Source organism: Amblyomma mixtum, chromosome 1, assembly GCF_055824585.1.
Source record: "Amblyomma mixtum isolate Tamu chromosome 1, ASM5582458v1, whole genome shotgun sequence".
Lineage (NCBI taxonomy): Eukaryota > Metazoa > Arthropoda > Arachnida > Ixodida > Ixodidae > Amblyomma > Amblyomma mixtum.
Genome location: NC_143012.1, coordinates 290,255,301 through 290,281,855, shown reverse-complemented (window position 1 = coordinate 290,281,855; position 26,555 = coordinate 290,255,301). Strand labels below are relative to the sequence as shown.

At 49.5% G+C, this 26,555-nt stretch overlaps 1 pseudogene; it reads right to left on the bottom strand.

Moving 5' to 3' along the window:
- Window positions 1–680: 680 nt before the first annotated feature.
- Window positions 681–24,800, bottom strand: LOC149372014 (uncharacterized; annotated as a pseudogene).
- Between the last annotated feature and the right edge of the window lie 1,755 nt (window positions 24,801–26,555).

The following is a 26,555-nucleotide window of genomic DNA, read 5'->3' as shown; positions in this document are numbered from 1 at the left end:
TAAGCAGGCTGCCTCCGTTTTGCAGCGTGGTTCTCGTGAGGAGTGCGTTGAGCGATGCGCATTAGGCCTGGAGCTGGAGTGTGGAAGAATCTCGCTCTATTATAATGCAGTGAAATCTCGTTAATCCGTACTCGCTTAATTCGAAGTCTCGGCATATCTAACCTAACACCTAAGCCACGTTCACGACAGGTGTATTATGCAAAGTCCGGTCTTGCGCCCTTTACGTCATTGCCCTGCAAAATAATGCAGCGCGTTATCTTCGCATGTCTGCCTAATTCTCTGCTGTATGTCCGAAGAACTTTCTATGCCGTTATTTTTGTGAAGGCTGCTTTGCACAGAGCGAGAAGGGAGCATCGAGAGTGATAAGAGCCAAAATTATGTCTGCGGCATGCTTGGCGATAGAGCTTTATTGACATTGGCACAACGATGCATGTCCAACAAAACTGAACTGAATACCGATATTTCCTGTGTACATCGCGCGCTGGTTCTATCTGAGGAAATGCATTCACAACAAACTTTTCATTGTTTTCCAGAAATACGATGATGAAGATGGCAATGATGGATTTAAATGACGGAAGGTCAGCTTTAGCCAAACAGCGCCGTAACACGAGATATGTTCGTTTTCTCAAGGTGGGGTAATTGACACGTTTCTCGAGATTTCGCCCCGGATAAGCTGAGCATCAGGCCAGGGGAAGGAGTGTAACCATTGTATCAGCGCAGGGCACCTGGCGACACTCGAGGTCGAGTCCTGCCCCTGCCATAAGTGAAGCGGATTTAGAAACGTCACGACCACCACTGGGGTAGTGTCCAGAAAACGTCTTCATTTAGTTTTTACTTTAAAAATTCCAGTTGAAGGCGTTCGCTATCTTCAGTGGTTCAAAAGTTCACAAACGGAGAACGGCATGATGAAAAGCTCGTTGACAAATTATACATGAATGTTTGATTAAAATTAATTTGTTACGGTGAGTTTCCGCTTTAGAATGAATTTTCGGTCTGGCAATATTAATTACATTTGTTATATGTGGGTTTAACATCTTTACTTATTTATTTAAAGCTGAAGTTTAAGACTTAAAGTTCTAAAGCTGAATGTGGGCTATGAGTGGAGGGCTCCGGATTAATTTCGACCACCTGTGTTAACTCTAACAACAGCGCAATAGCTGATTAATTTTATTGTTTTGACGTCACCAAGCGCTCTGCTATGAGCGCTGAACCGACGTAAAAAAGGAAGAGAAGAAAAACCTGCCTAAACCTTCCATGCTTTAGTTGAGGTCATGCGTCGGTGTGTTGACAAAAGTAGAGTTTCTAAAAGCGCCATTTCTATTATGCTGTATTAAGCAGCAGCTGGGGTGTCTTTCACCGCAGCTTTATGTCTGTCGCAAGTTCAAGGACGGGAATAAAAGGAATTTGGCTCCAAGAAACCAGTTTCTCCACTTCGCCAGCAAAGGCTGTAAAGCTTGGGCTGAAGGTAGCCCTAGAACGTTCTGTACTTGTTTCTGCGTCCACTTCCCACGTAAGTTTCTTTCGAAAAAAAAAAAAGACTTTTTTTCGATAATGTTTGCTTTCAGCGGAGCACTTTTATTCGCTTTGTTCTGCCCATACCGCAGTATTGACACACGGCTTTTTAACTTTGGTTGAAAAGCTGTCACCCGCTCACAGGTTAACGGTGCAGGTTGAACTTTGAGTTGTTCGGAATGAATCAATAATCAAATGAATGAAAGGTAAAGGCAAGTACGGATCGCCGAACTAGCCTTTGTTTTTTCTCTGAGCTCGCGAAGCCCGCTGCAAACATGGTTGAGGACCCCGTGGTGTTACTGCGTTTTCACCAAAATTTCATTTTTGTTGATCTTCATGACCTAAAGTTACATTCAAGAAGGCCGCCGTTGTTTTCGAGTTTCTCGCTTTACAGCAAGGATGATATGTGGAGCTGTACACATCGGTCAAATATATGGACAAAGATAAATGGTGGGAGGAAAAGCAGCTGGTTTTCGCAGCCATGCAAACAATTTTTCCCTATTTTTTCATGCCACACGGAAATAATTTCGTGCGCTCACCATTCGCTTTTGTTTTCTGCTGAAAACGTTTAGTTCTGACAGCAGCTTTGCACAACTGCCTCAGAGTTTTGCAGCACTGTATACGATCTCTTCTGCAATTTATCTCCCTCTTCGCTCTTGAATCGCTGGAGCGGAAAAAGCATGCACATGCTCAGTGTGCGTGTCGCTGTGCGCCCGTAGTCGTTACTTGCGTCTGTTTATGTAGGTACAGGTCACGCAGAGAACGTATGCAGTGGAAACTTCAAGAGTACTGGCCTCAGATTTCGTAACACGTTTTTTCCCCTTGTTTTCACTCATGCAGTAGTGCAGCCTTTAGGGCAGTTTTGGTAGGCGGGGAGAAATACAGTTTTTTGACACGGTGAATGATAAACGACTGTTTGCCTGAGCTGCAACCGCTTTTGTGTTTCTTTGGCTGGTCGATTTTATATCGTACATTGTCTGTTACTGCCGTTCTCGAAATATTTCTTTTTTTTTTCTTGAACCATCCGTTCAAAAGCGAGAGCAGTAAAGACACATCAAATCGCATGACACATTGCTTCTCCGGTGCGCAGAACGCCGTTGAACGCTTGAGGCACCAGACATACCTCGCGCGCTTTCGTCGAGACAAAATTTTCTGACAGACTACGCGGTTACCGTTCGTGGTATTTATCATGCAAGGCGCATTCATTTCAGAAAGGACGCATTTGCACAGGTTTTGACCTCGGTCGTAGCATTTTTGCGTCGCCAGTAAAAGTGCAAGACATATGCCTGCTGCGAAAGATTTTTCTGGAAACCGCAAGGTAGTGGTAAATAAGGACGGAAAACTGGGCGAGTTGGGGGGGATTCATACTTTCAACTGCGCAAAAAAACAAGGACACAAGGTAGAAGGCACGACACGAGCGCAAACTATCAACTGAATTTTTATTTCAGGAATCAGGTGCTTATAAACGCTCAAAAAACCCAGGGTACAGACGCATAGAAACCATAGGCCTGCATAGGCCTGCTGGATGAGGAGATACCTTTTCTACGCAATTATCTCTGCACGAGTAGGAAGTACGGAACGTTGGCCTGACGGGATGCCACCTGTTGGTTTTTCCTTGTTTTTTTTTTGTTTTTTTTTGTTTTTGTTTTGTTGAAGTAATTGACAGTGCACGCGCCAAAGTTCGTGATTGTGTTGCGTTTGTTTCTATGCGTCTGTGCCCTAGGTTTTTTGAGCGTTTATAAGCACCTGATTCCTGACATAAAAATTTAGTTGATAGTCTGCGCTCGTGTCGTGCCTTCCACCTTCTGTCCGTGTTTTTTTGCGCAGTTGAAAGTATGAGGTAGTGGTAATCGCGAGAGTTTCGCTTACCATCAATGGTAGAAAAATGGCAGCAGCTTAGGAAAGCTTATAGTATTGAAAGCAAGGAGGTGATACATATGCCTTGCATTTCATGCGTCAGATAGGCGCGGGAGAAAGCCACGAGTTGGTGACCTCTCGTATGGTGACGCCACAATGGCGTGTCTAGACCTTTTTGAATTCGTCGGTCATTAGTTAACAAAAGGACAGAGCTAATGGCTAGCAGCTCATTTGTAAAAGGCGGCTGGAACGCGCATTGTGTCTTGGGTGCCAGAGGGCTCGACTGCTTTCGGAATCGATGATCCAATGTGGCATGCCCAGCAGCTACGCTGATGCTTTAAAATCAGCTTTCAGTTACGCAATCGGAGAAACCCGAGGGTCAGCAATCAATTGCTTTCCCGTAGACAAAGTTTTCAGACGCCAGCGCGTGGACGCAGTAAACTTTGCGTTCCTTCTTTTCTTTACATTTTTCAGCTTTACTGTGCAGAACCGTCTGACATGGACGCGAGGTGACGACATCGCAGAAAGTTTAGCACTCTCGAAGGATGGCGGCGAGCCGATGGAGTAGCGAAAGTTGTTAGGCGCTCGGTAGCAGACGCAGTCAACTTTTCATGCCTTCCGGTTTTGTTTTTGAATTCACTTCTCCTCTGCAGAACCCGCGAGAATGGCCGGGAAGGATGGAAGCGGCAGAAGCTTTTAATTTCTGTCTCACTCAAATCGCGCCGTAGTCTAGTTCAGCTAATAGAATAATCTAAACCATTCAAAACAGGGAGAACAACTAAAGAATTTTCATCCGTAATTAGGTTTCATTTTTATGTTCTAGTTACGTATTATGGTTAGCCGATGAGTTTATGTTCTAGTTACGTATTATGGTTAGCCGATGAGTTTATGTTCTAGTTACGTATTATGGTTAGCCGACGAGCTGCCTCCTAGGCTGCGGCTTTTTAATAAGCTCCGAACTCAAAACTTGTGACAATCAAAAGAGGCATAGAATTTCCTCCTTTCCAGACCGCAGCAGTTCTTCGTAAAGATCACAAAAGCGATTGTATAGCCTCCTACTCCCAGAGCGCTAGTCTCTGAATGAAGTCGTACGACGTACAAGGAGCGAGTGAAGGGATAACAAAGCGATTATGATTCCCTCTTGAACATTTTCTTTTTTGTGTGCGTCTGAATTTCTGTACGCATGCATGAAAAAATAGCGAGAAACCGGAGCTTCTAGCTTCCAGAACTGCTCAGAAGAAAAAGCCTTGTTCTCTTCTTCTTTATTTCTGCTTTATTTTCGCCCTTCTGTGACGCTATGGGAAATGCAAAACTGAAAAAGGTCATTCACACGGCAGAGTGAATGCAATCAGGGCGTGAATCAAAGGACGGAAGAGAGTTGATTGGAAACATTTTTCTTTTTTCTTCTTCAAAGAGCCTCTGTAAACTACACAATTGCGCAATCGGAAGCACCTCATCTGTGTAGGAAACAAGATTAGCGGGAAAGTAGGCAACCGAGCAAAGCCTTCTAATAATTAAGCGACAGCCCTGCAGCGTTGGAAAAAAAAAAATGCACCAGACTGCTCTTCCTTAGAAAACGACGCCTTCCGTAATGGCACCATGGGGAGAACTCAAGAGGTACCGAGCACCTGTATTTCACCCAGGAACTGGTGAAAGCTGTCGACCTTTACTGCAGGCCCGATCGTTAAGCGCTTTAGTTATGTATTGTGGCGTTGAAAAAATCTTCCGTAAACTATACCAATACCAAGGTAAGTTGATTCATGAATGTGAACGAGCTTTCTTTTTCGTTGTGAAGTTTCTTTGTGATGTAAAAGAAAGGTTTCAATCAAATAAGCAGGCATTGTACACAGCAACGCTACCCAGCTTCATCCTATCATACTAGATATTTAGTATGACAGAAGCCAACAGCCACAGAAACCAAAGGGCACAGGTGATTTTTTTTTAATTTATTTATTTTTTGTGCTGTTGATCAATTTAGAATATTACTGAATATATTATCGCTTAAAGCTAATTGATTAGAAAAGCAGAAGAAAAAACAACCACTTGCCGCCGGTGGGATCCGAACCCACGACCTCCGAATTACGCGTCCGGTGCTCTACCGCTGAGCTACGGCGACGGCTGTCAAATCTTCTGCTTTCGGGGGTATTTATATTTACAAGTAACCTAACCTTGAGAGTGTTCATCAGCGCCACCCACGTTCATAAGCACATAAGCATCAACAGCACAAAAAATAAAGAAATTAAAAAAAAAATCCCCTGTGCCCTTTGGTTTCTGTGGCTGTTGGCTTCTGTCATATTTATAACGAGCCCCTCATTCCCCTTCCCTTGTTTGCTTAATTGCTTAGCGAGGGCCTCGGTTCTGGCAGCCTTGACGCCATAGGAAGCATAAGAGGGTTCTCACGCAGCTTCCACCCTCTCCGTTCGATGACGTTCTACGTCACACCTGCGGTAACTCAGGACGTGCTACGTCCGCTGCTTATGAACTTGGGTGGCGCTGATGAACACTCTCAAGGTTAGGTTACTTGTAAATATAAATACCCCCGAAAGCAGAAGATTTGACAGCCGTCGCCGTAGCTCAGCGGTAGAGCACCGGACACGTAATTTGGAGGTCGTGGGTTCGGATCCCACCGGCGGCATGTGGTTGTTTTTTCTTCTGCTTTTCTAATCAATTAGCTTTAAGCGATAATATATTGAGTAATATTCTAAATTGATCAACAGCACAAAAAATAAATTAATTAAAAAAAATCCCCTGTGCCCTTTGGTTTCTGTGGCTGTTGGCTTCTGTCATATTTATAACGAGCCCCTCATTCCCCTTCTCTTGTTTGCTTAGATATGTAGTAGCCCTTTGTGTTTGATAAAGTTGGGCGCTCATTTTTATCTTTTGTTATTGGTTGTTGCCACAGTGGCCTGCGGCATTATTCATGCATCTTCCCTTTGCGGTAATGCCTTCGTGCACTGCAGGTATCAACGAATAAGCATATAATGAATACATAGATAAAGTAATATATTGTAAAGACAGACACCGAGACGCGCTGAGCTGAGCGTCCGCTCGATTGCCTAGCCTTTCTGTAATCCCACTTCCTCGTCTTCCTCCGCCTGCTTCTTTCATCACGCCTTCGTCTTTGCTGTCTCGGCATCACACTCGGCCACGACTGCGGACGCCCTGCTGATTGTAGGCCGCGTCGCACCCAGACCTCGTTGTCGTACACGCGGCCACTCGTCTCGCCCCGCTTCAGCAGCCGCTCCTTCATGGTCTCGTCCTTCACTTCGACGTAGAGCAGGTTGGTGCACTTGCACACCTCAGCCTCGAAGCGGTCACCCTGCTCGGTGTTCCTGGGGTAACCGTCAATCAGGAACCCTTTGGCTGTCGCCACGCTCTTCCTCATTGCTCCTTTCAGCAGCTGCAAGACCGTGACCAGTGGGACGAGCTCACCCTTCGTCATGATTTCGTTCATCTCCTTGCCCAGGTCGCTGCCGGACTGCACCTCCGCCCGCAGCAGGTCACCGGAAGAGATGTGCGTGAAGCCGTAGTTGGCCGCTATCTTCTCGCATTGGGTACCTTTGCCGGAGCTGGGGCCGCCGAAGACAAACACGAGGGGGACGTTGAGTTTTGGAGGCCCGTCCATTGGCGTTGAAGTAGGGGAACGAGCAGGGGAGCAGGCCTGGCTGGAGGCGGAACTTCCTCAGCCTTCTCATCTGGTTCTTTTCTCCTCCACTTTCTTTTCTTCTTCTTTCTCTTCTTTCTTCTCCTCCTTCTTCTCTTCCTTCTTTTCCTCTTGGCCTTTCTGATCATGAACAGGCCGTCCATATCATCGTCGGCATCCCTGACATAGGCGCCGCGAAGTCGTCCGCTGGTGGATCGGCGTGGAGGGCCGCGGCAGACCAGGACAGTACCCGGACAGTTGCAGGCTCTCGACCATGTCCCTGCGAGGTCGTCATGCAAAGTTGTGTGTTCGAAGCTGCGTCGACGCATCAAGGGCGGCGCCGGTGGTGGACTATCTTCTCGATTCTCATCAAGCTGCCTGCCCTGATGCAGCCTCTCTCGAACGGGAGGGGACGTGAGAGCATCCAATCCTCGTTCGATTTGGAACATTCGGAGGCGCGATACTGATGGCCCGCTGCCAACCCTGGAACCCGGAGAAGGCGGCAGCCGCGAACGGCCTACTGGTAGCCTGCGTCCGGAGCGGGACCCGGCAGTTGCTGGCTGCCGAGCAGGTGGCACTGGAGGGGTCCGCTTTCCGCTGAGGGCCTCGTAACCCTCGTCGATGCGGTCCTCTTCGCGGAAGTCCACGCTGGAAACAGGCTGGCGCCGGATTTTGTTGTCTGGGAAAATTGGCTCATGAAACTGACGTCCCGGCAGCAGGGGACGCGGTTGTCCTGGAGTGGCCGTCATCCGTTGAGGCGGCAACCCAGGCGACCGCACTCCAGGCGGCATGCTACCTAGGCTATTACTGCTCGGACTTGAGCATCCGATGACGCTGCTGATAGCCACTGAGCCCGGAGCCGCCGTCACCGAGCTGGCGAAGCACGGGTGCCGTGGCGAAGGTGGCGTCATGAACCCAGCACTGCCTGCAGGAGGCGGCTGCGCCGAGGGCCGTCCGAAGCGGTGTCCATCATGCGTCGATGCCGGAATGTTGGGATGCCTCAGCGGTCCATGATACGGTTCCCGAGACATCAGCGGGGACGGTGGCACTGCTGAGACGGAGCCCGCGCCCCCGATGGAATTGGGAGGAGCGCTGGTTGCATTTAGGCCGGGAACTGCCGACACCTCGGCGAGCGAGGCGGTCATCTGAGAGCGGTGCACCACGGAGGACGCGTATCCGCTCGTCGGCTGCGGTGACTGCGGTGGCGGACTGACGATTGTGTTGGAGCCGACCCGCAGGAGCTCGGATGCTTCCACCGCGGCAATGGGCGCCTCAGAGCCCAACGCCTGCTGCGGCCACGTGCGGCCCCTGCAGGCCTGAAGAATGCGTTCCTTATCTTGATTGTAAAGGGCGATGTCTTCGTCTGGAGCCTGGCGCCGCGCTCTCATCGTCGTGAGTTTGGCGTCGTGCGCAGTGGCCAGGGGTGTAAACGCGGCAAGAAGTGCAGAGGTCCAGGCCGGCCAAGTGGTGTAGCGGCGGCCTTCGTACTGGTGCCAGGCGCGGGCGGCACCGCGGAGATGGTCTTCCGCGACGGCGAGCGTGGTGGCTGGAGACCAGGCGAAACGCCGGGCAGCAGCGTCGACCACTTGAATCCACGCTTCAGCGTCGTCAGAAAATCCACGGAACTCCGGAATTTGTATCAGGGTTACTGGGTATCCAGAGGACAGTGATGCGCGGCCAAGCGCTGCAGTCAAAGAAGCAGATACCTCCCGGATGATGGAGAGGGCTTCGGGAAGAAGGGCCAAGGCCGAATCCGCCGAGGAGGCATGGACGCCGTTCTCGGGCGGAAGAGGGGTTCCAGGCGCCGAGAGAGCCGGCCTTGGGACTGCCCGGCCGCTTCGACACAGGTTCGAATCCTGTCGGCTGCGCCATTGTAAAGACAGACACCGAGACGCGCTGAGCTGAGCGTCCGCTCGATTGCCTAGCCTTTCTGTAATCCCACTTCCTCGTCTTCCTCCGCCTGCTTCTTTCATCACGACTTCGTCTTTGCTGCCTCGGCATCACAATATATATATATAAAGTGGTTGCACGCTTTCCTGTATTTCGAAGTGTACATAACAATATAGCCCTTTATCAATAGTTCCTCTTTCTGGCTTGGAAGAACCATGTTAAACAAGAAAAATATTCAAACCTGCTTCCTTATATTTTTTACTATATTGTCACGGCTTGACGTACAGGCCGGCGGCGAGAACGGGTGAAGACGGGGAGCACAGAAAAACAGGGAGGTCCACCCGCAGCAACGTCGTCGTCGGCACGCAGGAAAACACTCCTCGTCTTTATCTTCCACTCGCGACACTACCTCCCCCTATAAAGAAGCATCGTCCCGATGCTAACACGAAAACAAAGGCACGGAAAGCCGCACACGCGCACAAAAACTCCTGCTGGCCAGTGTAGAAGGAGGTGGGAAAATCAGTTCGGGGCAGACGATCATCGCGCGTAATACGGCTTAAGCCGCACTACGTGCACAATGTCAGGGCGGGGTGAACGACGTGATGACGGTCGTGTTCCTTCCGGCAGCACCTCGTAGTTCAGTTCACCGATGCGGCGAAGAACTGTATACGGGCCAAAGTACCGCTTTATGAGTTTGTCGGAGAGACCTCGACGGCGTACTGGCGTCCACACCCAGACCTTGTCTCCAGGGTAAAAATGTACGTCGCGTCGACGGAGATCGTACCAACGAGCGTCGGCATGCTGTTGGTGTTGGATGCGGAGTCTCGCGAGTTGCCGAGCTTCTTCCGCGCGCTCGCATACTATTCGGGCACCATCGTCTACGTCGACAGGCGGCTCGTGCGGTAGCATAGCGTCAAGCATCGTGGTGACCTGTCTGCCGTGGACCAGCTGGAAAGGCGTCATACCGGTCGTCTCCTGGACAGCGGTATTATAAGCGAATGTAACGTAGGGCAGTACCGAGTCCCAACTGCGATGGGCGACATCCGCGTACATGGCGATCATGTCGGCCATGGTCTTGTTCAGCCGCTCCGTCAGCCCATTCGTTTGCGGATGGTACGCAGTAGTTCGGCGGTGGCTGGTGCAGCTGAGACGGAGGATCTCCTGTGTGAGCTTGGCCAGAAACGCGGCACCCCGGTCAGTGATCAAAACGGCAGGGGCACCGTGACGGAGCACAATGCACTCGATAAAAAATTTGGCTGCCTCAACAGCTGTCGCAGACGGAAGTGCTCGGGACTCCGCGTACCGCGTTAGGTAGTCCGTCGCTATAATAATGTACCTGTTGCCCGACTGCGACGTCGGAAATGGACCAAGAAAATCCATTCCGACGGTGTGGAACGGAACAAGCGGTGGTTCGAGTGGTTGGAGAAGACCAGCTGGTCGTATGGGTGGTGTTTTGCGCCTTTGACACTCTCGACAAGTTCTGACGTAGTGACGCACGTACTTAGGAAGTGTCGGCCAGTAGTACCGTTCTCGAATACGTGAAAGCGTCCGGCTGTAGCCAAGGTGACCAGCTGTAGGATCGTCGTGGCAAGCTTGGGCGACCTCGGAGCGCAGGTCCTCCGGCACAACAAGGAGCCACGACCTCGGGCTGCTGTCGAAGTTCTGCTTGTACAATACGCCGTGCATTATCTTGAACGTCGGCAGCATGCGCTGGAAAACGCGAGGCACCGCAGCTTCGTGGCCTTCCAAGTGCGCCATCAGCTGACCAATCTGAGGATCACTGCGTTGCCGAGCAGCCATATCTGCCGTGTCCAATGCCCCAAGAAAGCCGTCCTCTTCGTCATTTTCGCCTCCCGGTGCCGGCTCCACAGGGGCTCGAGACAAGCAGTCAGCATCATGATGTTTGCGGCCGGACTTGTAGGTGATGGTGACGTCGTACTCCTGTAGCCGAAGGCTCCACCGAGCAAGGCGGCCTGCGGGATCTTTAATATTGGCGAGCCAGCACAGCGAATGGTGGTCGGTGACGACACGAAAAGGGCGACCGTACAGATAGGGCCGGAATTTGGTGATGGCCCAGATGACAGCGAGGCACTCTTTTTCAGTTGTCGAGTAATTTCCCTCCGCCTGCGAAAGAGCTCGGCTGGCATACGCAATAACCCTCTCAGCGCCATCCTGGAATTGCACAAGCACTGCTCCTAGTCCTTTGTTGCTGGCGTCGGTGTGGAGCTCAGTGTCGGCGTCTTGATCAAAATGGCCTAGTATGGGGGATGTTGCAAGGGCGTGTTTTAATTGGCGGAATGCTGATTGTTGCTCCTCGTTCCACTCAAAGGCAACGCTATCCTTCGTAAGGCGGTAAAGTGGCGCCGCGATCTGGGCAAAGTTTCGAACGAAACGCCTGAAGTATGCGCAAAGACCGAGAAAGCTTCTGACGGTCTTCTTGTCCGACGGTGGAGGGAAGGATGCAACGGCAGCCGTTTTCTCGGGATCTGGCTTCACACCCACTTGGCTGACGATATGAGCAAGGAACTTCAGTTCACTGTATGCGAAGCGGCACTTCGAAGGCTTGAGCGTAAGTCCGGCGTTCAGAAGAGCTTGAAGAACTGCTTCAAGACGCACCAGATGGTCTCTGAAAGTGCTTGAGAAGATGACGACGTCATCCAGATACACGAGACATGTCTGCCACTTCAGGCCGGCTAGCACAGTATCCATGACTCGTTGAAATGTCGCGGGCGCTGTACACAGGCCAAACGGCATCACCTTAAACTCGTACAGGCCATCCGGGGTTATAAATGCGGTCTTCTCGCGGTCGCGCTCATCCACTTCAATTTGCCAGTATCCACTCTTCAAGTCGATGGACGAAAAATAGCGGGCATGACGAAGACGGTCGAGGGTGTCGTCGATGCGTGGGAGTGGATACACGTCCTTCTTGGTAACCTTATTGAGTCGCCGGTAGTCAACGCAAAATCGAAGGGTCCCGTCTTTTTTCTTGACCAGCACTACAGGTGCGGACCACGGACTGTTGGATGGCTGGATGACGTCGTCGCGCATCATTTCGCGCACTTGCTCCTGGATGGTTTCCCTTTCCTTCAAGGAAACGCGTTACGGCGGTTGGCGAATCGGGTGCGTTGCGGTGTCGACAATAATTCGATGCTTGGCGACTGGCGTCTGTCGAACTCGAGATGTCGTCGCAAAACAGTCGTTGTACCGATGCAAAAGGGAGAGCAGTTCGCGTGTTTGGGAAGGCTCAAGTTTGGGATCGATATCCAGGGGCAACGTTGTAGGGTCTCGTGACCCGGGCGGGGCCGCCTCCTTAGGCAGCGCAACTGCTTCACGAACGTCGCTAAGCTCTTCCATTTGGGCTATTACTGACCCTTTCGTCAAGTGCTGCGGCTCGTTCCTGAAGTTGGTCACGAAGATGTTGGCTCGCCCTCGTTGAACATTTGCGACCCCTCGCGCAACACCAATGCCGCGCGTAAGTAACATCTGGACATTGCCTTCCAGAACGCCTTCTCCACATGCTGTTGTATCGGCTCGGACCGGCAGGAAAACTGTCGACAACGGCGGCAAGTGGACATGGTCGGCATCAATTTTCATCGCAAAGCCTGTGGCCCGGGGCGGTACTGGCGATGAAGAACGTGCGCGGAGGGTCAACCTGTTCTGCCCTATGTCAATTACGGCGCCATATTCACGGAGAAAGTCCATGCCCAGAATAACATCTTTAGAGCAATTCTCCAATATCACGAAAGTGGCGGGGCACGTCTCACCGTGGATCTCGACGCGGGCAGTGCACTTGCCAACAGGGTTTACGATGTGGCCGCCCGCGGTACGTATGGGCGGTCCGTCCCACTGGGTGGTAACCTTGCGAAGACGCCGAGAGAAACTGCCGCTGAAGACCGAGTAATCAGCGCCGGTGTCCACAAGTGCCGTTACGTCGCGCCCGTCGATCAGAATGTTCACATTGCTAGAGGTTACAAAACGGTTTGCGTTTCCAAGGATACCATCGGTCGAGCTGGGACACACTAACGTAGACGGAGGTTCTTTGCTTCGTGCGACTCCGGCAACGCCACCTCCAGGCGTCGCCGTACTCAGTTTTCCCGAAGTGGCGAAAGGCTCTCACGGCGAGACCCGCGAGAAGGGGATGGTGGGCGGCGAGGTGGCGGCGACCGAGAGGTGCGAGGAGCAGCTGTAACCGGTGAGGGAGAACGTCGAAGGTAGTCTTGTATGTCGCGGGGCTGCTCACCGTAGCGGGGGCACGGATCGGCCCGGTGAAAACCCCTTAGGCCGAGTTCGCGGTATGGACAGGAGCGATACATGTGATCAGGCTCACCGCAGTGAAAACACAGTGGGCGTCGGTCCGCAGTCCTCCAGATGTCGGTCTTCCTGCGTCTCGGCGGTCCCAGGCGTGCATCAGACGAGTGCAGGAACTCACGGCGTCGAAGGCCGGAATCGGGAGCGCTCTGGTCCTGGCGATGGGCGGGAGGAGGACGACGAACTGCGGCGGCGTAGCTCAGAGCTGGTGGGTCGGCTGCAGCTACAATTGGGACGTCTTCTGGCGCCAGCGCGTGTCGCAGTTCTTCGCGAACGGCCGACGCGATGGAGACAGAGGCGGGCTGCTCAGGAGTAGGGAAGAGCTTTTTCAGCTCCTCGCGGATGACGTCGCGAATTATTTCTCGAACATCGGCGAGACCAACTCCGCCCAGGTCAGACGAGGCAAGACTTGAGACGACAGGAAGGGCTCTCAGTCTCTGAAAGTGACTGGTTCTTGTCGCCAATGCCTGCTCGATGTTGGTAGCTTCGGCGACGAATCCGGCCACTGTGGTCGGAGGATTGCGGATGAGGCCTCCAAAGATGTCATTCCGGACACCCCTCATCAACGCCCGTACCTTTTTCTCCTCAGTAGCCCGCGGGTCGGCGCGGGCACTCAGACGCAGCACGTCTTCGACGAAGCTCCTGACGCTTTCGGTAGGTCCCTGGATGCGAGCGTGGAGCAGATCTTCAGCTTGCTGTCGCCGATGCTGGTTCGCGAACGTGCGTACCAGTTCGCTCTTGCACGTCTCCCATGATGTTAATGAAGCCTCATGGTTCTCAAACCAATACTTTGCCGTGGCTTCCAGGGAGAAGTACAGGTTTTGCAGGCATTGGTCTGGAGTCCACCCGTTATGTCGCGCTACTCTTTCATAGTTTTGGACCCAGTCTTCAACATCGTCAAGGCCATCACCACGGAACGGCACGACAGATCTTGGAGTGAGAGGCACGTAGACGATCCTCGATGCAATCGCGGGGTCGGTTTGTTGTGACTGGGACGCCATGGTGACGTTGGCTGTCCTAGATGTCCGCGATCCCTCGGGCAAGAGTCCGAATTCCGGCGCTTGGCCTTGCTGGCGTCGGCTAGCGCGAGTCTCAGTTTCCGCCTAGGGCTCCTCCAAGAAAACTCGACGGCCAGGACTTAGGACGGGGCTCGAACTACGAGGCGGGGTGCGCTGCATGAGATGCGTTACCCAGCACCTGCACCAAATGTCACGGCTTGACGTACAGGCCGGCGGCGAGAACGGGTGAAGACAGGGAGCACAGAAAAACAGGGAGGTCCACCAGCAGCAACGTCGTCGTCAGCGCGCGGCAAAACACTCCTCGTCTTTATCTTCCACTCGTGACAATATTAGTTGCGACTTATTAAAAGAATTAAACATAAAGTATCCCGGCCCGTGTCAGTTACAGGTTACGTCGGTCTCATAGGCTACGTCGGTCACTGCCCGTAATACACGATAAGCACCTGTGTAGCGCGGCAGAAGTTTTTCACATAACCCCACACGACGGTATGGGAGCCACAGCAAGACGAGAGATCCGGCAGGGTAGCGCACATCACGGTGCAGGCCATCGTAGCAGTGTTTTTGAGCCTCTTGGGAGGCGGAGAGCTTGCGACGAGCAACCTGGCGGGCGGCGTCTGCTCGGGCGATAACGTCACGCGCATAGGTTGTGACAGGGCCGGCTGTGGGCAGCAGAGTGTCGAAGGGCAGCAAGGGGTCTCGTCCAAAGAGAAGGCAGAAGATACATAGGAGATGCTGCGGAGGTCTTCCTTCGAGATATCTGCTCTTGTTTGCTGTTCTTTATTGGTGTGGACTGGATAAAAGTTTTGTAACTAAATATAAAAAAATAATTATCCCCTCGTCCCTGATATTTTTTTTTTTTGTTGTGGATGCTCATATGCCTTCAATCTACAAATAATAATAGATAGGATAGCCCAGGTGTTTTGTTGGGCTCACAAAAAAAAATATTTGTTTTTACTTCAGGGATGGGATTTTATTATATGGATGTTTGTATTTTACCTGTCTTGAGCTTCAATTAGATTGCGCGCTATCGTTGTCGAAGTCAGTAGTGGCGGTCATATGATTAGATGAGTATTTTTTGGTTGTAAAGAGAGGCTAGTGTCTTGTAGGTAGGATGAAATGCCGGTTGAAAAAAAAGTGCTTGTTATTGGGCAGTGAAAGATGATTGCTGTGCTGGGGACCTTTCGTCTTGGCGAAATGATCGTCTGAAGTGCGCCTGATGATGCTACTCCAAACATGCATGAAGCCACCGAAAACATCCCCTTGAATCTCTTCCCTTTTATGCGTAACTCAAGAGAACATTCCCTTCTGACTTCAATGTCGCCGCCACAACATCGGGTGGACACTTCTCTTTCTTCATGGCGCTTTTGAGAAAGGACATGATATGTAAACAGCGCACCATGTGGTGTGGGCTGGTATTACCCCAGTTATAACCAGTTCTGGTGTACCAATCACTGTTCCGACTAGGAGAAGCTTAAAAAGGTACAAAGTTTTTGGTTTGGTTTGGATTATGAGGTTTAGCGTCCCAAAGCGACTCAGGCTATGAGAGACGCCTTTGTGAAGGGCTCCAGAAATTTCGACCTCCTGGGGTTCTTTAACGTGCACTGACACCGCACAGTACGCGGGCCTTTAGAATTTCGCCTCCACCGAAATTTGGATGCCCGTGTTTTTTTAATGCCCCAGCACTTAGACACTCGTCTCACCAAAAATTCCTGGCTTCTTTGTAACTATTCTCCGATGACGTCAACAGGGTCACATGGCCCCAATTGACTCAGACAGCAACGCGAAATTTGATACCACAAAATTCTCTGATTCGTCGAGAGAGGTCACGTGACCTTGTGACTTCATCACACCCTGCCCACCGTGAAATGTGGGCTTCAGACCTGCCTGGCCACCTGATGGCGAGCAAACTGCCCACCGTCGCCATAATCAATTCAGTTGCCACCTGCCCACCGTGGCGCTGCGCATTAGCCTTACGGAAGCTCGTGGAGAGCAACCTGGATCTTAAAAAACCCACCGGTAACTGCGTTTAAAACAGCCGCTTGCAGGGTAAGTGCCAAGTCGCTTAACCGCTGCACCACTGCACCAGCAGGGGTATGAGGACTTCTCGCATTCTATGAATGCGATTGACAGAACGGTGACGGCATTAACATTGCGTGACCACCACTGAACCAATCATAGGCACCGCCAAAGTTGAAAATGGGGGGGGGGGGGGGGGGGGACAATAATTTTGAAGTTGGCCCAGCGCAAAAATTCCTAACGACCCCTAGAATATTGGAAGTAGGCCCAGAGTTGGTCGGGTTAGCGTAATCCCATATGACAATCCTATAGAAGGTACTCGAACATTCTAGAAGATTATGACTCATACAAACCATACAATGGCAATGAAAACGGTTCCAACTGGAGTTTTGGCGGGAAACATTAGATCCGCATTGTAGGCACCACAACAGTCAGCCTAAATGCCCTCGTATTTTTTCGGTAAGATTGTCGTTAAGAATGCCCCGAAGTTTTTTTGTTTTTTTCCTTGAAAGTGGCCTATGCTCCTAGTAATCTTGAAAATTAGCTCAAAACACCAGTGCACAGGACTAAAAATTAATTACAGACGATTTTGCGCCGGCAGTTTGGGTCTTGGTCGGCGCCAGCACTGAAGTGCGCCATCGTGTCCAGTTGGACCGGCCAGCCTGTACTACCACAATCCTGATAACGTCAGCGACATCGGCAAGCTCTGGTTGTTCCTGTGAACAGCCACAGGGTTCGGTGAAGTTAAAATAATCAGAGCTATTGCACCTTGACCTCGCTCGATGCTTGTGGAAATGCCGAGCGGCTTCTAGGGTAGCATTCAAACTCATATAAATCATGTTTCGTTCAATGCCTGCGCCTGACACTTTCAAGAAGTCATATCCTTACTCCCATGGATCAAATCATTTCGCTTTTCTCTCTCCAAATTTTTGTATCTTTTAAATGCTCAATATTCAGCACCTCAGTACTGTCGACCATCCACTGCTGTGTAGCGCTAATGAACAACTGCGGAAAAGTTCTTCAGAAACAAGTCTTCATGACAAGGACTGCCCAGCTCTAGCACCGAATCAACTTCAGATGTTTACAAAAATAAAAAACTCCTGACAGTATACAAATCATGGCTGCACACGTATAAAGCAGTTTCATTCGACGTTTACTACGCACAAAAGGACACAGAGAGTATCCATGTTAAACAATATAACGATATGTCAGAGGACCACATAGGGAACACCATTTATTTATTTATTTATTTATTTATTTATTTATTTATTTATTTATTTATTTATTTATTTATTTATTTCAGTTACTTGGGAAAGTGGGAATTATAGAGGGGAGAGGGATCTGACAAAAAAAGGGGGGGGGGAGGGAATGAACAGGGTTACGTGGCCCTGCAAGTTGAGAAGACGAAACGGGGCAGACAATAGAGAGGTTACAAGATAAATAACAGAAATATCAAGCACAACAAAGATTACAGGCGTAAGTAGCAAATTAGTTGATGCTAGAAGCTCACGGAAAGGTGGAATCAAGAAAGTTAACAAATAGCAAAGAGCTCGATATATAGCATACAGGCTGCAACACTCGAAACTTCTCGCTTCAGTAAAGCATTAAATAAAACTAAGCATATTATAAAGCCGCGTACAACGCACAATGTTGTCGCTCGCAGAAAAAAGTACACAACTTGAAAAAACATGCGGCAAAACTGAAGTTATTAAAAGTCAAACGGCGATGCATTGGATAGATATTTCCTTTTAATTTCTCAGCATTGTTGGCAAGCGCCAGAGTTCCTAGTACTGCAGGCAGTTGTATGCTGCGTCGGTTCTCTTCGTGACGTCGTGCCTGCTAAGCTGCGCGTACACAAGTTCCAGAAAGCAAACTGCGCATACAGATCAACTTGTGATGCACCTCTCGTTAAACCAAGCACGTTTGGTGAAGAGGTATAAAAATTAAATATATAGGAAGACGCCTTCCTTCACCACTGGTACTATTATTTGAGAAGAAGGACGCCTCACGCATATTCTTATCCTTGTGAGTCCAAAGGCTCGTAATTAAGGAGTCAATTAGTGTCGTGGCGTTTGCCATAAGCGCTTCAGGAACTTTGCTTGTCTCTGTCTCGTCTAGCTGAGCGACGGCTGCGTAGTTTTCAAAGCCCTCGCCTTCCCGTTTCGCAGCGATAAAGCTGGAAATTTGTTTCAGGTTACCTCGAGCGTCTCTTCCGCATGCATAAAAGCATGATGAAACTGTTTTTCTGACAAAGTAAGTGAAAACTAAAAAGGCTGAAGAAATAAACTCAACCACGGTCGTTCTTTTTACGCATCCGCATTCCTCGCTTCACTAGAGCCGGTACTGGCCAGACCCCGAGGTTCGCCGGTAAGGTGACTGCGGTTGGCAATCTGATAGTTTCTCGTTAGTGAAAACTTAATCACCTGGCTTATATTGCAGTAGGGAAACTCGAGCATTGTTTGCGAGAGCATCATGGGCTCTGGGTTGTAAGCAGGAACTAGTACCGGTTCATTCGGGCATATCTCGCGACCACAGAAAGGACAAATGTCGTATTTTAATGCGTAAGCATTTCTTGGCCCATCAGTGGCGTTCGTCCGACGAGACAGATCCATAGCGAATCCAGCATCAGCCACAAAACAATCCATACATCGGCTAAACGGGCTAAATATTCCTTTCTTGGCTTATAAAAAAAAGTTTAAAATCGAATAAAACACAAAGAAAATAAAACTAACAAAGATAAATAATTCCAAACAAACAGTAAAAAATAAGACTCAGAAAGAGGAAAACGAAGCAAAACAGACCAAACGCCAAAATAAAAAAAAAATAATTAAATAAAAACTAAAATTCAAAAACAATGAGGGAGAAAGCCAGCACAGGCAAAGGCTTTCGCATTTACGTCTTAAACAAACTTTTGTGTAATCCTGTAATTTTCATGCACGAAAGCACCGAGCTCTTCTCTCGTCAGACCGCTATGCAAATCTTTATCCGACTCATTTTTCACGCGTTGGACGAAGCAGGAGCGCGTGGTTTGCGCAAGCCCGCTAGTCTTTTTTTGAAGTCGTACAGAAAGTGACGAGTGGATTGGCGCGCAGAGTAGGACTGTTTAGACGGGATCGCCACGCACCATGCTAAAGTGAGATAACATTGTTGGATGGGACATACCGAGCTGGCGGCAATGTGCTGATAGTGCTACAGAAGAAATAGGTAATGCGAGGATAACAAAGCGGGGCGGTTAGCTATAATGTGCGTCTGAATTTCGCCCTAGAGGGCCCTTTGATCTTGCGAGAGCTCCTGGGGAGGATAAGTTATTCTTTCCTCGGAGCTCCTTGTGTTTCCTGCGGTGATATAAAGTTAAACAATAAGCACACAGAACAAAAAGTGTTTCGGCAGGTGTGTAAGTCGGTCACCTCGGCTGCAGACCGCAGATGCATGATGGCGTTTTAATGTGGAAAGAGGGACAAGTATCTAGTAAGACGGACATACGGTGGTGAATGTGCCTACAAAAAATGTTATCGTGCAAAGCGCAGTGATCAGCCAAGGCGTGCCGAGTTGGCCGTAGCCAGTGAGGTTGAGTGGAGGTTCTAGAATTGCTAGGATCTTTCATTTATTCATTTCATTCATTTATTAAGTCCTCAAAGGCCCCATTTAAGGGGTATTACATGAGGGGTGGGCGGGGAGTACGGCAGTTATGACAAAAAAAAATGATTTTCGATGGCGGTCTTGAATTGTTGAAGATCTTCAAGGGAAGCGATATGGCCGGGAAGGTCGTTCCAGTCCAGGGCAGTACGGAGGAAAAATGATTTTTGGAACGTTGTGGTATGGGCGCGCTGGGGGTAGGCTGCTTTGAGATGGCAGTGACGGGATAAACGATGGGCTGGACGGATGAGTGCGTTGTTCGGTGGCAAGCTGTGAAAAAATGTATGATAAAAAGAAAGGCGAGCTAGTTGACGACGGGATGCTAGGGTACGAAGTTCAAGTCGAGATTTTAGTCCAGTTACACTAGCGCGATATGAGTACTCTGAAAGAATAAATCGCGAAGCGCGATTTTGAATAGATTCCAGTAAATTCGACAGGTTGGTTTGGTGAGGATCGAATATAGAACTGGCGTGCTCTAGTTTAGGTCGGACAAGTGATATATAGGCAATTAGTTTGACGGAAGGGGGTGCTAAGGAAAAGTTACGCCGTAAGTAGCCAAGGACGCGATTGGCTGAGTTAGCTATATTAGTAACATGACTGTGCCAGAATAGGTCACTGGAGATATGGACACCTAGGTACTTAATATTGTCGGTTTGAGTTATGGGACAACCGTAAAGGAGGTAGTTGGGAGGTGAGTAGTTACGTCGGCGGTGAAAAGAGACTAAAAAGGTTTTATTGACATTTAGTTTCATGAGCCAGGTATCGCACCACTCTTGCACTTTAACGAGGTCGTTCTGTAGGACGGCAACATCTGATTGGTTATTATTGGAGCGGTAAATCACACAATCGTCGGCAAACAGGCGTATGTTCGATGACATGTTATTTGACAGAGTAGGTGGGGAAGGTGGGAAGGTGGGGATTTTTCCCTGTCTGTATTTCTTTGTTTTATAGTATGACTAAGTGCATGACAGGAGAGAGTTTACAGCTTGGCTCTTCCATATCTTTTTGTTCGTTTGTTTTTTCCTCCTAAATACGACACTGTTGCTATCAGACAGACTGCATATGGGTTGCACTAGAGACTGCATCGGGGAGACTGCATTTCTTTTCTTGCACTCTCATACATACTCTTCCGAGCCAAACGGTTCAAAGTAGGGTGAAAAGTTCGCCAATTAGTGTGGTGTTATGAGACGCTTCATTTTGTCCCGGTGAAATGATAGTGACAATCATTGCGCATCCGCCTGCCTATTTACCCCACAAACTCCTACCAGAATTGATGCCAAATATTAAGATATCTTTTCGGACCAGTGTGGTCACGGGGAATGAGCCTTGATGTGAAGGATATTTTTAGTGGTTTTTCGGGAGCAGGGGCTACTGCCACTTGTGTCCGTGTGCGCGTGTTGGCGGGTGTGCAAGATGCTCAGCTAACAGTAGTTCTTTATCTTTTTCACGCTAGTTACTACTTGAGAGTCCTTGTATATATCAGATAAATTTACTGCGTGTTCGATTTTAGAGCGCAAGAGTGAGCAGGATCTGTACTAGACGTGTCACTGAGCCCGAAAGCACATTTATTCTACCGAACACGGGAAATCCCAGAGTCCGCGCTGTATGTCACGTGGCTCATGTCTCTTCGTTATCGTCTTCTTCCGCTTATGCTGAAGTCGGTGGCGGATAGGTGGCGCAGCCCCAGAGCAATACCGAGCAGCGATTGTCTATGACCACGTGCACTCTCGCAGTACGCTCCAGTGCTTCATAGGGCATGGTAAGCAAGCTTGATGGGTAAGACGCGACGAGCTGAATAAATTTCTTTCGTCTGTGCTTACGCGTTCAAACCACTCCGCCCTCCCAAACTGGAACATTCTAACTCCCTGCTTGCTAGCATCGTTTTTTTACCCCTTCCCAAACATTCAGGTGGAAGTGATTGCGTGGGTATTTTCTTATTTTTGTTGGAGAGGACTGATAGAATTGCAGCGCAAAAACACAACAAATAGAAGATGCACAAACAGCGCTACTTCTCGACTCGTCTTTCGTGTGCTGCAATTTCTTCCAGACTGTTCGACCAACTGGCCCGATAGTCCACTCTTTTTGCGCCTGGTTTTCTTGTCCTGTTCCAATGGCCGCCAAAAAACTGCCACACATGCAACAGCCTCAAGTGGGGCTAAACTGTAAAGCAAGAAATAATAATCGAGCAAGAAAAAAGGGAGTGTAGAGCGGTTTATTGGCGCCTTCAAGCGCCGGCGACGAAGACCCTGGCGCAAGAAGTCTAGGAACGAGCGAGGCGAGGGACCGGCACACAAGCGGCAGTTCTCCAGCACGAGCCTGCTACGGGCGGCGCTAGCGCTTCGTCGTCGTTGGTGGCGGTGCTGGATCATCTTCTTTATTCCAGGAGAAAAAAATTCTTGACCCCAGTCGGTAATCATGACCGACACTCTCGTGAAAAAAATTTTGAAAATTCGAAAATTGTAAGATTCTCTTATGAAAATATTGAAGATAATGGTCGATCCTTCTTATATGTAGCAAAATCTCTCTTTTAAAGTGTTTCCATTGATCGCATCGAACAGTTATGGCTGCCATAGAAACCCAATGGGGAACGCTTCTGAAGATAGCAAAAACGTTAATACAAAATAAAAAATTCAAGACCGCCGTAGGGTGATCTGCGCATATATTGATTGTTGGAGCGAAATCTCACATTATATGAAAAAATCACGCTCACGAACGGTTTCCCGCTTGAAAATGCTTTTGTCCAGAATTGTTAGGTATGGAAGAGCAAGATTCCGGGCTAGATGGTAATGCATTTAAAGAACAGCGCAAAGAAACACGGACATACAAAGAAACGACACACGCACGAGCGCTCGTGCGTGTGTGTCGTTTCTTTGTATGTCCGTGTTTCTTTGCGCTGTTCTTTCTTTAATTGTTAGGTACGGGCGAAGCTGGACGTCATCACAGCCTTCGCGGTAAATTTTCTGCTTGAACTCCAAGAAACAGGTTTCCGAAAACTGGAGCACGCCAGCTACGACACGTCTTCACAAGTTCTGGTACTCGACAATGTACGACTTGTAATGCCATTTCCGTTTCTAAACTAAAGAACAAAACGAAACTATACATCGACCGCAGCTCTATGTTAGACTTTGTAGATAATGCAGCCTGCCCGAAACGCCTTCGTGAGTGAGACCTCGCCACGAAGCACGAAACGAGCGAGCGTCGGGTGCTGGCTCCCAGACGTCAGCTGTTTCGGACGGCCGGAGAGGGCGCGAGGGTCACCGCGATTCATCTTGACACCCCTACGCCCGGTTGACCGGATCGTCATCCCGCTCATCAATTTCTAATTTTCCGCGCCGTGACAGCGTTCAAGAGCGCTGATAAAGGCAGATTCACACGACGGACCGTTCGCCCGCGGCCCGCGCACTACGTATTCATGCGTCATCACATTGAGAGGCGCGCTGCCGGCCGCGGCCTCTCACGGCCGGCAGCGCTCCTCTCAAAGTGCTGACGCATGAATACGTAGCGCGCGGGCCGCGGGCGAACGGTCCGTCGTGTGAATCGGCCTTAAGGTGTCGCACTCTGAGCGCTGCGGCGGACCGGACGTGATTGGGACCTGCGGCTCACCATGGATGGAGCTGACGCGCGCGATATACGTTCGGAGACGATTTTTCACGCCAGTCAAGGAGGGTCCCTGGGCACCCGGAACTCATTTCGCCATCCACGCCGAGACCGAGCTTTGTACTGGAGGCTGGCGAGCTTAAGCTGTTCATTGCTGGTGCGCTGCGCTTGAGAGCGATCGCTATTAGTAAGGTGCTTTCTCCGTGTGAGCTCGACATCGATCAACGAGGGCGCGCAAATCAAAATAGAACATGAAGAGAATAACGTACAAGGTATTCTGTGGTCTTGTGCAAGCCTGCGCTTTCATATGCTAGTGACAGGTTTGTGTGAAACTTTTTCCTACCTGGCTGCGTCGAGGTCAGGAAAAGAAATCTTTTTGTCTTGCTTTTATCGTTCTTGCTCTTATCTTTCGGTGATCCTTCACCCAAGACGTTCACCCAAGAAAATTCACTGATCATTGGAATTTTTTACCACTTCCGTCCTTCTGCCCATATCACGTTTGAAAGCTGGCGGTCTTGAGACATAAGGATCCGTGCATATCTTGCCTATGAATAAATATTTTTTTCTCTTTCAGTAGAACAAGGCGCAGTAAAGGGGATTGCAAAACATGGCAGGCACCACTATACCATAAAACTTCTCAATATTACCTAGAAGGAAAAGTGCCCACACCGACTATGCGAGTTTCTTAAACGGCACTTCGCCCACTTCCGGGATGCCGAGAAGATGAGGGCCAATTGAAGAATGATTTTTTTGTTTTCTGCACGCAAATTAAATTATATTAATAGTGAGCTTAAAGCTCTTCAATAAATTCAAAGCAAGTGAAGGGCTGGTGTGCAAACTTTTACAGTATTTCTTCAAGGTTTACCTCGAGAAGTGTTTTATTGTTATGGCTTAATAAACGTTACGTGCCCAACAGTAGTAAATTCCAATCCTAAACCTCAACGCCCCTACATTCCTGCTCCTCTCCATTGTCGAAGCACAATAGCAATGCCAGCTTTGAATTTATATTTAATACTAAGAAACTTTATGAGATATAAAACACTGTATTCTGGAATGTTGGTGGTAGCTCATTCTGGCTGATATATAACGCTCGAACAGGGAAAAAGAGCACGTAATAGACGACACAGCGCTACACTGTGTTATTTCGTCCTCACTGCTCGTGCGCTACTTATGCGCAAGAAAGCCTATCTGTGCTAGACAATCCAAAAATTGATTTAAGAGTGAAAGTTAATCTCTTTGCGAAAGAAAATTTTTGTTTACGGGCAATCTATCCGTTATAGTCCACGAGGAGAAGCAGGACACATGTACCTGGAGAAGGACATACCGGGTGCTTCAGTGAACATATTAAAAAATTCCTAAATAGGCGGTCAGATAAAAAGATACTTTTTCAGGAACAAACTTTCAGCCCCGGCGGACGCCAGAAGAACAAGCTAATTAGCTTGCGAATCGTTTAAACTTGCTAATTAACTGTCATTATCACAGTCTGGTGATTCAGGAGAAGGGCGAGTTCGTATATAGCCACAGACAAGGCGAAGCTGCTTTAACATAGTTAAACTGAGTACACGTGCGAAAGCATTTGTTTATCCTGATTGACGCATGGTTTTGTTCTGCTGGGTCGTCGGCATGTCTGGCGACTATTTTAGACTCAGATTAAGTTTCGATTGGGGTTGAGCTAATCTCATCTGCTCGTTCCGCAGATGGAAGTTGACGAAGACGACGATATGCAATGCACAGCGTGAGAGTGGGTTGTAGTTTAACACGAGGCGTGCTCGGCTGCATGACATATTGCTGTCATGCAGTGGCCATTGAAGCTGATCGGTCCGCGCCGCCACGGTTTCGAATCCCAGTCACGGGAATATTAATTTTATTTATTTGTTTATTCATTCAAAGTCAAAGCTTCAGCGACGGCCCGGTTTCTGCAGCTTTGGCCGTGAAGTAGCGCTTTTACTCTAAAATATAGTCATCGCAGTTATATTATCTTCGTTGTTGCTTTGGGCCCTCACTGATGGTGACGGGAAGCAGACGGCGCCGCTGGGGCTCCTGACCTGGAAACGCACTGCGGCAAGCGGAGAGGATGACACGTTCTTCAGCTGTGTACATTTATTTCAGACTATTTACACCCGGTCGCCAGGTGTGAGTATCGTAGGCAAAACAAAAAAAAAGTTGAAAATTCAACGGTAGAGGCTAGTGAAATCAGGGCAGAGTCCAAAGCGAGCGAAGCGTCTCTGCCTACCGCTCTCCAATAGCCCGGAGCGCCCTACCGAGCGTACCTCTGGCAGCCTCACCTGCTGCTAAACTGCAACACACACTCCCCCGTTGCATTGCACGTCTTCGTCTTCATCAACTAGTACTATTAAATGACTAATATACAGACCCTGGATCTGTGCCGTGGAAATCGTATTCATCTACTAATACTGCTGGAATAAAGATGATCATGCGCAGACAGCAACGACGACGAAGCTTTTGAGGCGGCCCGCTGGTGGTGGTGGTGAAAACATTTATTCAGAACGGACAGGAGGTGTTTTGATCAGCCTGTAAGGGACCGATCCTTACAAATAGTAGGTGGAGGTCCCTAGTTAGGGACCCCAGTGGCGGTAGCCGCCGCCCGGGCGCGCCCGACTAAGGCTTGTTGGGCCTGTAAGTCGTGGCAGCCGAGCAGGGTCGCCTCCCAGTCCTCCCGGGTTGGGTTAGGGATGGGGGGAATGGCCGGGTTGGAGGGACAGGCCCACACCATGTGATAGGTGTCCGAAGACACCGCACTACAGTGTGGGCAGTTGCCGCTAAAGGAGGGGTCGAAATGTTTTAGGGCTGCCGGGCACAGCAATGTATTGGTGAAGAGGCGGAGAAGGAGCCGCTCATCTGTCTTCTTGAGGCCTTTACATGGGCTAGGGTAAAGGCGATGGCTATCTAGATAGTAGGTTGCGATATTTTTGAACGTATAGACCGGATTAAAATCGGGTTCCTGATCCCGGCCGTGCTGGAGAACTGGTTTGGTTGGTTCACGGGGCTTTAACGTAACAAAGGGACTCAGGCTGTGGGAACGCCTTAGTGAAAGGCTCCGGAAATTTCGACCACCT